Source organism: Entelurus aequoreus, linkage group LG18, assembly GCF_033978785.1.
Source record: "Entelurus aequoreus isolate RoL-2023_Sb linkage group LG18, RoL_Eaeq_v1.1, whole genome shotgun sequence".
Taxonomy (NCBI): domain Eukaryota; kingdom Metazoa; phylum Chordata; class Actinopteri; order Syngnathiformes; family Syngnathidae; genus Entelurus; species Entelurus aequoreus.
In genome coordinates, this window is record NC_084748.1 from 27,015,064 (window position 1) to 27,025,069 (window position 10,006).

The window sequence follows — 10,006 nt, forward strand, 5'->3', positions numbered from 1 at the left end:
ACCGTATTTGATTCTGAGGCTTGAATTACATGACGAAAATTAATAGATTCCACTAAAAATAAAAATAAATCATGGCGGATGTCCTTGCATGATTTTTTTGGTGTTTGTGTATTTTGTCTATTGTGGAGTTAGTAAACAACGAGACAGGAGACGTGAGCGTAGTCGAGGAAGTTTACTAGCTCCAACCAAGCATGTCATACATTTCAACAACAACGACCTCTGAACCGGAAGCGGAAGTACCTAACTCCCCCTCCGCTTCTTCTCTTGAAGCTACAGTGTCCTCTTAGGTGAATGTCTCTCATTATATGGTTTGGGTCACCACACAGGCCCCCCCAGAATTCACCTACACAAAACCCTGCAAAACAGAAAAAGTGCAATTGCATAACAGAAAAACATGACCCTGCAGTAAATGAACAGTAACCAACACAGTGCAAAGTCAATGGGAAAACAGGTGACGGGCCGGGGGGCGGACCTTCCATCCGTAACGGCTGTGCCTGACAGGAGGGGAAACAGATGGGCCCGAAACGCGAGCCACAGGTGGAGCTGGGGCCGGAAGAGAGGCAGGTGCAGGGGCCGACCGAGGAGGGCGCCCCCGTCGCGGCGGCAGGGCCACTTGAGCAGGCTTGAGACGGTCTATAGCCACCCGCTCCGGTCTGCCCCCCATGTCTACCACAAAGTTCTTATCCCCCGCCTCCAGGACACGGAAGGGCCCGTCGTATGGGGGCTGCAGCGGGGACCGATGGCTGTCGTGTCTTATGAAGACGTATTTCGCCGATGGCAGATCCTTGGGGACGTAGGACTGGGGAAGGCAGTGTCGAGACGTCGGAACGGGAACGAAGGCGTCAGCAGCGCTCCGGAACGCACTGAGGTGAGAGGCGGGCGACCAGGGAGCCGTAGCAGTCGCCCCTGGAACCCGTAGAGGCTCGCCATACACCAGTTCCGCGGCGGATGCCTGGAGGTCCTCCTTAGGGGCTGAACGCAGGCCGAGCATGACCCACGGAAGCCAGTCCACCCAGTCGCCGCCCGTGAGGCTGGCCCGCAGAGCTGCTTTCATGTCCCGATGGAACCGCTCGCACAGTCCGTTGCTCTGCGGGTTGTAGGCAGTAGTGCGGTGGATCTTCATCCCGAGGTGCTCAGCAACCGCCGTCCAGATCTCAGAGGTAAATTGGGAGCCTCGGTCGCTTGTGATGTCACCAGGCGTGCCAAAACGGGCCACCCAGCAGCCGTTGAACGCCCGTGCCACCTCCGCGGCCGTCGTCGAGGACAAGGGGATAGCCTCCGGCCATCTGGTAGCCCTGTCCACAATAGTGAGGAGGAAGGTATAACCACGGGAGGGAGGCAGAGGGCCCACAAGGTCAACATTCACGTGGTCGAACCGCCTCTCTGGAACCACAAACGGCGCCAAAGGGGCTTTGGTATGGCGGTGTACCTTGGCGCGCTGGCACGCCACACACGAGCTGGCCCAGGCTCTAACATCCTTGCGGAGCCCCGGCCAAACAAACTTGACACTCACCATCTTGGTCGAGGCCTTCACCCCAGGATGTGAAAGGCCGTGGACGGTGTCGAAAACCCGGCTCCGCCAGGAAGCAGGCACCAGGGGTCGCGGTTGGCCGGTGGAGACGTCGCAGAGGAGGGTAGTGTTAGCCGCGTCGAACGCCACGTCCTCCAGGCGCAGCGCCGTAGGGCCCGACCGGTAGTCCTGAACGGCCGCGTCCTTGGCCTGGTCCGCTGCCATAGCGGCGTAGTCGAGCCCCAAGTGAACGGAGTTAACAACAGCCCGTGAAAGGCAGTCGGCGACAAAGTTATCCTTGCCAGACACATGTTGTATGTCCGTAGTGAACTCAGAGACCGCCGCGAGATGGCGCTGCTGACGCCCAGACCACGGCTCCGAAGTTTTGGCCATGCAGAACGTCAGCGGTTTGTGGTCCACGAAAGCGGTGAACTGCCGGCCCTCCAACAGGAACCGAAAGTGTCTGGTTGCGAGGAAAAGTCCCAGTAGCTCCCTATGAAAGGTGCTGTACTTGCGCTCATTTTCCCGGAGCTGTTTACTGAAGAACGCCAATGGCTGCCATCCACCAGCCACCCACTGCTCACATACGGCCCCCACGGCACAGTCGGAGGCGTCCGTCGTAAGGGCTATAGGGGCGGCCGGCGACGGGTGAGCTAGCAGCGCAGCATTGGCCAGCGCAGACTTGGCAGCCTCAAAAGCCTCATCCATCTCTGGGGACAAGTCCAACTTGTCCTTAGACTTCTTCCCCCGGTGGGCCCCATAAAGGGGACGCATGACGTGTGCAGCACGAGGCAGGAAACGGTTATAAAAGTTCACCATGCCCAAAAACTCCTGCAAGGCCTGTACAGTAGGGGGACGGGGGAACGCGGCGACAGACTCAACCCTGTCGGGCAGGGGAACGGCCCCCTGCGGAGTGATGTGGTGCCCGAGGAAGGTGATGGACGACTCCCCGAACTGACACTTGGCTGGGTTGATGATGAGGCCGTGCTCGCTAAGCCTCTCGAACAGCTGCCTGAGGTGTGTCATGTGTTCCTCCACCGACGCGCTGGCCACAAGGATGTCGTCCAAGTACACAAACAAAAATGACATGTCCCGGAGCACAGAGTCCATAAGACGTTGGAACGTCTGCGCCGCCCCCGTAAGGCCAAACGGCATACGTAAGAACTCGAAGAGCCCGAAGGGTGTGATGACAGCCGTTTTTGGGACATCTCGCGGGTGGACCGGTACCTGGTGATAGCCTCGCACTAAGTCAATTTTGGAATAGATGGTAGCGCCCGCCAAGTGGGAAGAGAAATCTTGGATGTGCGGTATGGGGTACCGGTCGGGGGTCGTGGCGTTGTTTAGGCGACGGAAGTCTCCGCTAGGGCGCCAACCCCCGCCGGCCTTAGTAACCATATGTAGCGGAGAAGCCCACGGGCTGTCCGAACGGCGGACAATGCCGAGGCGTTCCATCATCGAAAACTCCTTCCTGGCTATTGCGAGCTTGGACGAGTCGAGGCGTCGGGCCCGGGCGTAAACCGGGCGGCCCACAGTGGCGATGTGATGTTCCACACCGTGCTTGGCCACCGCCGAGGAAAAGGTGGGCGTGGTGAGCCCAGGGAAACCGGCGAGCAGGCGTTGGTATGGATCCCCGGTGGCGAGTGTGTTAGCGAGGCACAACGCCCCATCCCCCCCAAGCGTGCAGGGGTATGACGCAAAAGAGACGGCATCAATCAAGCGACAGTTCTTAATATCCACCAGCAGGTTGAACGCGCAGAGGAAATCCGCACCTAGCAGCGGGGCGGATACAGCAGCCATCACAAAATCCCAACCGAACCGTCGGCCGCCAAAACTAACATCCACGCGCCTGACACCGTACGTCCGAATGGAGGTGCCGTTGGCGGCGTCCATCTGGGGGCCGTGGCTGCCGGTCATCGTGTCCACAGCTTGTGCTGGTAGTATACTGCGTTGCGCACCAGAGTCCACCAGCAGCCGCCGGCCCGACAAGGAGTCCCTGATGAACAACAGCTTGCAGTCACGGCCGGCGCCCATAGCCGCTAACGAGCGCCGGCCCTGGCGTTTCCCTGAATCCTGTAACTGCAGGGTTTGCGACATTGCTTCGCCTTGGCCCCGAACCTGGCATGGTAAAAACAGAGCCCGTCTTCAGGTTGGCGGCGAGCCGTCACCGCAGCCGCGGTGTCCACATAGTCATCCATAGGAGGTGGCGGGACGGCCTGGTGGGGCAGCAGGGCATGCACAAACTGTTGCCGGTTGGCCAGGAAAACCCTGTCCGCCTCAGCGGCCAAAGCACGGTAGTCCTTGGAGGCGGCGAGTGGAGAACTGGCTATCGGTGTGCGTACCGGTGCGGGGAGCTGCCTCAGGAAAATGTGTGTAAACAGAAACGCCGGGTCGGCTGATCCCAGCACAGACAGCATTTTTTACATCAGTTCAGACGGTTTCCCGTCACCGAGGCCATGTAGAGACAGTAAACGGTCCGCTTTTTCCAGCTCCGACAGCTCAAATAACTTCAGGAGGAAAGCCTTTAAAGCATCGTACTTGCCAGCAGGCGGTGGAGCCTCCAACAGTGTCATCGCTCGCGCCGTCGTTGATGCGTCCAACGCCGCCACTACATGGAAGTACTTCGTAGCATCCTGCGTTATTCCCCTTAGCTGGAACTGGGCTTCCACGTGTTGAAACCACGGCCGTGGGTTATGCTGCCAGAAATCGGGTAACTTCACAGTAGCGGCGTAGATTCCCGCGTTAGCCATGTTGTTAGCAGCAGCTACTCCGCCTGCGGGTACCGCGTTAGCCATGTTGTTGTTAGCAGCAGCTACTCCGTCTGCGGGTACCGCGTCAACAAAATTGTCAGCGCCTTCATTGTCTGACATGCTCGTATTCGTAGTTCGTATTCTCGGGGTCACCAATGTGGAGTTAGTAAACAACGAGACAGGAGACGTGAGCGTAGTCGAGGAAGTTTACTAGCTCCAACCAAGCATGTCATACATTTCAACAACAACGACCTCTGAACCGGAAGCGGAAGTACCTAACTCCCCCTCCGCTTCTTCTCTTAAAGCTACAGTGTCCTCTTAGGTGAATGTCTCTCATTATATGGTTTGGGTCACCACACTATTCATATAAGACAGCACAGCAGGACAATATCATGTTAGGTTCTGGGGCAGGAAGAATAGTTTCAGTGTAATTTTAAAAAAATCATGAAGTTTAGTCTGACATTTAGCAAGTGTTGCCACGACTTTGGCTGTACTTACTGTGTTTGTGTATAGACAGTACCTAAAACATTTCCAAGTATTAAAAGCCTTCTCGCCCATGCAGGGCGCTGCTAACCTGCTGATCCGTCAGAAAAGAGCATTTTGGGGCAGAAAAAAAACCCTGCAATATTGCACGGTGCTGTAATTATTGTGACTGGAGCGCCACAGGCTTCACTTAATATGCCAGTCAGGCTCACTGCGTTCTTTTTTTATGGCTTAATCAGTCTGCGGCTGCTATGTGCTTCACTCCAGGCAAGAGAAATGCCTGCTCGCCGCCTAATCGATGCCACACGCAGCTTCCTCCTTCTGGCGGGATGAGAGGAAGGGGAAGGTTTCAGGGCTCCGTCTCCGGTTACGGAACTAATCGTGGCCCTGATGTAATACTCCGCCGTGCTCAGGCATTCCATCTGTTCAGGTTGGGAGTGGTGCACATTAATAAACAAGGACACTCGCACTCCTTCACACAACTATGCAAGCACACACACACACAACACAATTTGACCACAAACTCACAACCACACCATTGACTGCTATCAAATACACTGATGTCAGAGGTTAGGAAACACCCTTGTTTGTGTTTTATACGCCCAACTTTTAATTGTGTAAAAAGCTCATTAGGATATGCCTAAAAATGTTTCACAAACAATTTAAGATGGCCTATCAAAACCGTTCTCCGGACCATTTCCGGGTGTATCGTTTTAGTGGCTCTTAGAGCAGGAGTTCCCATGAAAGTGGATACAGTCCCTTTCACTGCTCCTGCTATTGAAAAGGATCCAAGGGAAACGGAAATACAAGACAAGGTGTATTCTGTATTGCCGTGGAAAGAAAAAAGAGACTGTCTCTCTCTGGGACCTGGTCACTGCCAAGACTCGAGTTTTGTGACAAGAGACCACTTCAGGGTGGACCATGTGGCTAGTAGTGTCAATAAATTAATATGTATTCTTTTTTTGCATCTAAAATATTTTTCGGACTGTAGGGCGCACTGGATTATAAGGGCCACTGCTGATGAGCGGGTCTATTCAGGTCTATTTTCGTACAAAAGGTGCACCGGGTTGTAAGGCGCATTAGAGGGGTCATATTGTGATTTTTTTTCTACATTTAAAACACTTCCTTGTGGTCTACATAACATGAAATGGTGGTTCTTAATTCTTCAAGCCACTATCTGACCTCCTCTTGAGAACGTGCCATTTTGTAGGCTGTCTTATTTACGTGCCTCCACTTTGACAGCATCTTTTCTACGTCATCTGTGTTGTAGTGTTTAGTACTTCTATAGCGAGTCTACTGAGAGATGTAAGTTAGAAGATAAACCGTATGCTACTTTATTTTCAAAATGGCAACAGAGGAAGATGAATGCCCCACAACCATACTTGCCAACCTTGAGACCTCCGAATTCGGGAGATGGGGCGTGAGGGGCTTTGGTGGTAGAGGGGGTGTATATTGTAGTGTCCCAGAAGAGTTAGTGCTGCAAGGGGTTCTGGGTATTTGTTCTGTTGTGTTTATGTTGTGTTACGGTGCGGATGTTCTCACGAAATGTGTTTGTCATTCTTGTTTGGTGTGGGTTCACAGTGTAGCGCATATTTGTAACAGTGTTAAAGTTGTTTATCCGGCCACCCTCAGTGTGACCTGTATGGCTGTTGATCAAGTATGCCATGCATTAACTTATGTATGTGTAAAAGCCGCACATGTTATGTGACTGTTTGTATGGAGGAAAAGCGGACGTAACTATAGGTTGTAGAGGACGCTAAAGGCAGTGCCTTTAAGGCACGCCCCTAATATTGTTGTCCAGGTGTAAATCGGGAGAAATTCGGGAGAATGGTTGCCCCGGGAGATTTTCGGGAGGGGCACTGAAATTCGGGAGTCTCCCGGAAAAATCGTGAGGGTTGGCAAGTATGCCCACAACTAGGGGATAGAGGAAAAAAAAGGAGCTTATTGACTACGACACAGACTACAATGGCGGACACGCACACATTTTCGGGACTTATGCAGATTCCAAATACACATCAGCAGGTACCAATAGGTAAGAAAAGTTGGTTGTGTATAATATTGTGAAGAAAAATTTCTCCTAATATGTGCAATTTTGGGGTCCTTATACTGTACACACGTCCACGTTCTATCAAGCGGTGCTGCTTCCTAGTTTACCAAAGTCATACTAAAACATTTTGACAGATTTTTGAGCACCGTGTGTAATGTTCTATAATTTCAATGAAACATCAAAGTTTTGGTGTTGCTTGCTTATGGGTACTAGCTACCGCCATTTATTGAACAGGGGTCAACCTGCAATGCACATATCTCTTATTTGCCATCTACTGGTCACACTTATCATTACACCATGTACCAAATAAAATTGTTTCGAGGCTGGTAAACACAATCAGATTTAATCCGTGCATTAGGCACACTGGGTTATAAGGCGCACTGTCGATTTTTGAGAAAATTAAAGGATTTTAAGTGCGAAAAATGATACTGAAATGGTACTAAAATGATCCACTTTAAGAAACTGTTCAAATTAAAAGTGTTTAAAAAGTACAAGGACTAAGAATCCTGATAAACATTTGAACCTTATTAAAAAAGGAGAAAATCTTATTCGTCTCATGTAGGATGAATAAGGACATCAACGACTTTTCTGTTTTGTTTGATTAGTTGTTTTACTGCCGTGTTGCGGCACTGTTTGGAAACAATTAAGGTATGTAAATAAACATTTACAAAATCTTTCTAAATATCTAATTTCACAACATACCAGTATATGTCTGTGGCTTATAGTCTGGTGCGGCTAGTATATGAATTTATAGACCAGTGCGGTTTATAGTCCAGAAAATACGGTATGAAACTTGTCCAGAATTGTTTTTGAAACACACACCGCTCTTTGCTCATTTCCTACTGTAGTTACAGTGAATCTAAAGGCTATGCTTAGTCTGTTTTTTTTTATTTATTCTGTTTATTGTCACTTATTTTTCTTGCGGCTGACTCTTCCTTTTTTCTTTCCATTCCTCCCACAAACTTCTCCATCTCTCCACCTCCGTTCACTCTGTACACGTGTTTCTGTGTACTTACTACTGGGTAGAACAGGGAGCTCGTTGTTGACACCTCACCACGACACCCCAGGGTGTCCTGACCCACTGTTTGAGAAACACTGCGTTAAAGCAAGACAAACAAAAATGGCATTGCCTAAAGCACTACGTCTGGTCAGATTACTCTAAACACCCCTGAGGTTGTACAGCCTGGAATTTGACGGCGGAATTGGTGCAAATAAGCTTCTAAAGATACAAAAAGGAGGTCTGTTTTGCTTTTTCTTTGGATTTTTAACATGTGTGTGGTAAGCTGACTCGCACTGAAAGACAGTAGGGCTGCATCGTCAACATTAGCGTAAATGCTGGGTGCGCTAATGTTTTTACATTTTACAGTGGTTAACTTCTTTTTACGCTTGCATGACAAGAATGTTAAAAGGTGATGTTTGAGAACAACACCAATCCTGTTACCAGTAAGTCTTTGTCACCGTGACTATCAAGTTTTTATGTCTTTGTATTACAGGGTACCTATGATGATTTTAAATCTACATTTAAAACACTTCCTTGTGGTCTAAATAATATGTATTTAACCTCTTAAGGCCCAAGCTGTTTTTTACATGCTTTTTTTATTTCTCTTTGCTATTTGGGCTTATTGGACCCTAATTAGAATAAAAACTAAGAATCATCTTTTGATATGATGTACTTAGTCCATAAGTACACAAACGTGTACTTCATGTTTAGTGACATGCTAATTCTTATTTTTACACTTTTTTTTTTCTAAATTCCATTGTATGTTATACTTTTCTGACATCACCAGATGGCAGTATAAGTGTCCACATAAGCGGCCATAAGACCCCAATTCAGTAGTGTACACAATTTTGGAAATAAGAGCTAAAAGGTGCTGTCCACTCATGTGGCCACTAACTAAGACTTTAGAGGTTTTTAATACACTTTGGTGTAGATTTTGCATAAATGTTGCTCCAAAGTCACTTTAATAACCCTATTTTTTTTTTTAAGTCTGTCTGCAAGCTGTTCGATTCCCAAATTGTAAAGGAAACCTCGACCCACCCCCTCCGAAAGAGCTTAATCCACACTTTAGATATACAGTATATCTTGAAGTCGTCACCGCAATTTTTTTCTGAATACGGTCGAAAATAAACTTCATAAACATATAGATTCACCCAGTTACAACATTAGGAACACTTGCACACTCTTCCATCGATCATTTCGTCCTGCATAAAAAAAGCTGCTAATAAAAGCATTTATGTCACTGCATGTCGCACCTATTATGCGCAGATAAAAATAATACTTTAACCTACATTTTTCCATGTGTCCCTAAAGCCTGAAGCTTTGACTGAAAGCTGTTACGATGTGGTCGTCGCATGTTTATGCGTGGGTCGTTCCCCCGAGATGCAGACGGAACTCCGGATGCAGTGTGCAGGTAAGAAAATTATTTATTATCCACAAATCGTTCGAAATACAAAAATACAGCGTGCCGATAGCACGGGGAGCTAATGGAATAGCTAACAAGAAAACAAATGGCTAAGTGTAGCTCAGGAATCCAGAAGTAATCAACGTAACGTGTTGCATGGAAGCAAATAAGACAGCCAGACAGTGTGTGGCGAAAAACAGGAATATGTAGCTCTCTGATTAGTGCCCAGGAGCAGGTGAGTGTCCCGAACACTAATCAGAGGCCGGTGAAACTAATCAGCACCCATGGTAACCAAAACACCAAACCCAGGGGTGCTGAAAACAGAACTGAGGTAGTAAAACTACCGGTAATAGAACAAAACATGATCCGGGCGACGGATCATCACAAAAGCTTTACTAAATGTCTAAATAAGTACGCCTATACTTCACTGTGATGTCACGACACGGCCAGACTGCAAAACCCTGCAACCAGAGGCATCCAAAACTGCGCGCAAGCTCGTGACAAAATGCGTGAACATTATGACATGACGCTTTGGCATTGTTTAACTCGAGTATCCCACATTGTAACAACATTTATACATCAGTAAAGCCAATATGTATCACGGGTTCCCTTTGAGCAGTTAAAAATGTGACCTAAACTGCCTTTTTTTTTGATCAATCAAAATGAATCTGATGACAGCTTCAAACCAGAGCATATGACCAAATTGAGGTTCAGCTATACTGATATGCTGTAAATGGTAAATGGGTTATACTTGTATAGCGCTTTTCTACCTTTGAGGGACTCAAAGCGCTTTGACACTATTTCCACATTCACCCAC

At 48.9% G+C, this 10,006-nt stretch overlaps 1 protein-coding gene across 1 annotated transcript in view; it reads right to left on the bottom strand.

The window, feature by feature from the left end:
* The window catches only part of arhgef38 (Rho guanine nucleotide exchange factor (GEF) 38), a 21,269-nt gene that overhangs the window by 9,218 nt on the left and 2,045 nt on the right, over positions 1–10,006 (bottom strand). The gene's annotated exons all lie outside the window — the stretch shown is intronic.